Source organism: Pan troglodytes, chromosome 7, assembly GCF_028858775.2.
Source record: "Pan troglodytes isolate AG18354 chromosome 7, NHGRI_mPanTro3-v2.0_pri, whole genome shotgun sequence".
Lineage (NCBI taxonomy): Eukaryota > Metazoa > Chordata > Mammalia > Primates > Hominidae > Pan > Pan troglodytes.
In genome coordinates, this window is record NC_072405.2 from 56,860,117 (window position 1) to 56,863,789 (window position 3,673).

The 3,673-nt window shown below is 41.0% G+C and overlaps 1 pseudogene; it reads right to left on the reverse strand.

Annotated features, from left to right (window-relative positions):
• Positions 1-381: 381 nt before the first annotated feature.
• On the reverse strand, positions 382-481 carry LOC112204258 (U6 spliceosomal RNA; annotated as a pseudogene).
• Between the last annotated feature and the right edge of the window lie 3,192 nt (positions 482-3,673).

The following is a 3,673-nucleotide window of genomic DNA, read 5'->3' on the forward strand; positions in this document are numbered from 1 at the left end:
GTGACTTTACTTTAACATCCTCATGTTTGTACTTTCACCCACCACAATTTTAGGTGCACACAGACAAGTCCAGAGCTGACCACCCGCCTGCGGCTGGGCCAATTTCCCTGAACAAGTCTTAGCATCAGTACTTGATGAGATCCAAGCCTCCTGTTTGTTTATAAAATAAAGCTCCTCTTGCTCATTTTGCCTTTGGGTGGAAGCACAAAACATTCTTTAAAATAAAGGAAAGAAATTTAAGAATAATTCAAAATTGCATTTTAAGGATTGTCACATGGTAGAAAACCAAATAGAAAACTATTAGTGATAAGATGGCAATAATGAAAAATATTTAATAATGTCTGTTGTAATTTGAATGTTGTTTTATTATTATTATTTTATTTTAATATGGAGCTCTTCATGAATTTGCGTGTCATCCTTGCACAGAAGCCATGCTGATCTCTCCAGCATTCCAGTTTTAGTGTATGTGCTGCTGAAGCAAGCATGTAACTTGAAGTTTATTTTCAAACTTCGGAGTTGCATGTATTGACAGTCATGTTGTTCCACCTTCAAATGGGTTTTTACTTCTTTTTTTTTTTTTTTGGAGACAGAGTCTCACTCTGTCACCTAGGCTGGAGTGCAGTGGTGTGATCTTGGCTCACTGCGACCTCCACCTCCCAGGTTCAAGCGATTCTTGTGCCTCAGCCTCCCGAGTAGCCAGGATTACAGGTGTGCATCACCATGCCTGGCTAACTTTTTGTATTTTTAGTAGAGATGGGGTTTCATCATGTTGACCAGGCTGATCTCAAACTCCTGACCTCAAGTGATCTGCCCACCTTGGCCTCCGAAAGTGCTGGGATTATAAGTGTGAGCCACCGCTCCTGGCCCTGATTTTTTTTTACTTCTATTTCACAGTGACATGACTTGGTGGATTTGAAAAAGTGATCCGTGTACTGAAGTGTTTTTCATTTCATCACTAGCTTTAATTTTTAATTTTTAAAAAAGTTTCTTGGAATAGGTATCTTGCTTAGAAACACATCAGAGAACTTAAATGGTAGAAGAATAAGAGTGGTGAGGAAAAGAAAAAGGCTGTTTTTCAAATACAGTCGGGCTTTAAGGCAGTCTGTGCTCTTGGAAGAAGTTTTGTAAGAGGAAGTGATGTAAGTCAAATCTAATTTTCCCATCCAAACAATGCTATGACTATAGGGTTATTTTACTAAACAAAGACTTAATGCCTAGTTTTTTTTTTTTTTTTTTTTGAGACAGTGTCTCGCTTTGTCACCCAGGCTGGAGTGCAGTGGCGTGATCTCGGCTCACTGCAAGCTCTGCCTCCCCGGTTCACGCCATTCTCCTGACTCAGCCTCCCGAGTAGTTGGGACGACAGGCGCCTGCCACCATGCTTGGCTAATTTTTCGTGTTTTAGTAGAGACGGGGTTTCACCGTGTTAGCCAGGATGGTGTCAATCTCCTGACTTCGTGATCTGCCTGCCTCGGCCTCCTAAAGTGCTGGGATTACAGGCGTAAGCCACTGTGCCTGGCCATGCCTAGTTTTTAAAGGAATACTTTAAATACCCCTTTGATTCAACTGCAAGTGTATGGTGTGGTACTTCTGAGGCACATGCAAATTGGTGAAGGAGGGCAGCTGGTTGCACATTATTTATTACTTGATTTATGCAAGAGAACCCCTGAAATGGGGGCAGATAAGATTGGAAGATCCTTGAGAAGGTCTGGTCTCAATCTAGGAACTTTAGAAAACCTCGGGTGTGGTTGACGAATGGTCTAGCCAAGGAGTGCGCCATGTGGCCCGAAGGAAGAGTACTGAGGCTCCATGATGCCTGGGCTGCTCAATGGTGGGCAGAGCTGAGAATGAACCATTGGAGAGGAGTGACATCAGCAGGATGGAGGACCAGTGCTCCCCATGTGTATCCCCCCACAGCAGCCGCCCACAGTCAAAAGTGCCTCTGTGGGAACTTTGGGATCTAGATGGGAATTGCAAAACCCCAGTGGAGTCCAAGACTGAGCAAAGCCATTTTAGGAAGACAGAACCAGGTGGCAGCTTGCTGATGGTGGTCCCAGCCACACACTTGGGAACAGTCCTGTCTCCCTGTAAACTTGCCTTGATCCTGCAACTGGCACCATCTGCCAAGCCAGGGATGTGGGAAGAGCCATGCCCACCTGTACTTTCAGTAGCAGGCCCACCCAGCTCAGTCCAGGCTGTGGATGGTGAAGCAGCCAGTGACGCAGTTCCATCTCCTCTCAGCTGGGGTCTGGGAGCAGCACTGTCTACCAAGGGATGTGGTGGGAGACACATTCACCTGAACAATGGAAATACAACGCACCAAAACTCGCGGGATACAGCAGAAGCAGTTCTAAGAGGGAAGTTTATAGTGATAAATGCCTGCACGAATAAAAGAGAAAGATCTCAATTAAACAACTTAACTTTACACCTCAAGAAATTAGAAAAAGAAGGATTAACTAAACCCAAACTTAGAAGGAGGGTAGTAATAAAGACTAAAGCAGAAGTAAATGAAATAGAGATAAGAAAGACAACTGAAAACCAGTGTAACAAACCTGCACATCCTGCACATGTACCCCTGAACTTAAAAGTTAAAAAAAGAAAAGATCAACAAAACTAAGAGTTAATGTTTCTTGAAAGGATCAACTAAATTGACAGACCTTTAGCTAGACTAAGAGAAAAAAGAGAGATGACTCAAATAAAAAAAGAGAGAGGGCTCAAATAAAATAATAAAGAGAAGACATTACAGTTGATACTATAGAAAGAAATACAAAGGACTATGAGACACTACGATAAACAATTATACTCCAGCAAATGGAGAAGCCCAAAAGAAATGGATAAATTCCTAGAAACAGACAAGCTACCAAGATTGAACCAGGAAGAAATAGAGAATCTGAACAAACCTATAACTAGTAAGGGGACTGAATTAGTAATCAAAAACCTTTCAACCAAGAAAAGCTCAGGACTAGATGGCACCACTGGTGAATTCTACCAAACATTTAAAGAAGAACTAATACCAATTCCCAAAATCTCCCAAAAAATGGAAGAGGAGGGAACATCTTTAGACTCATTTAATGAAGCCGGTATTTCCCTGATACCAAAGACAGATAAGGACACAATGAGAAAAGAAAACTACAGGCCAATATTCCTGATGAACATAGATGCAAAAATTCTCTACAAAATACTAGCTAACAGAATTCAATAGCACATTACCGGAATCATACACCATGAAGAAGTGGGATTTATCCCTGGGATGCAAGAATGGTTCAACATATGTAATACCATTTCCTGAAGCTTTTCCTGTAAGATCAGGAGCAAGGATACCCACCCTCACCACTTGTTTTTAAGATAGTACCAGAAATTCTAGCTAGAGCAATTAGCTAAGAAAAAGAAATAAAAGACATCCAAACTGAAAAGGAGTAAGCTACACTGTCTCTGTTTGCAGATGACATGATCTCACCCATAGAAACATCCTAAAGTCTATCAAAAAACTGTTAGAACTAATAAGCAGATTCAGTAAAGTTATACAATACAAAGCAATGTCCAAAAATCAGTTGCATTTCTATACACTAAAAGTGACTAATCAAAAAGACATTTAGAAAACAACCTTATTTACAATAACATCAAAAAGAAGAAAGTACTTAGGAATACATTTAACCAAGGAGATGAAAGATCTGTA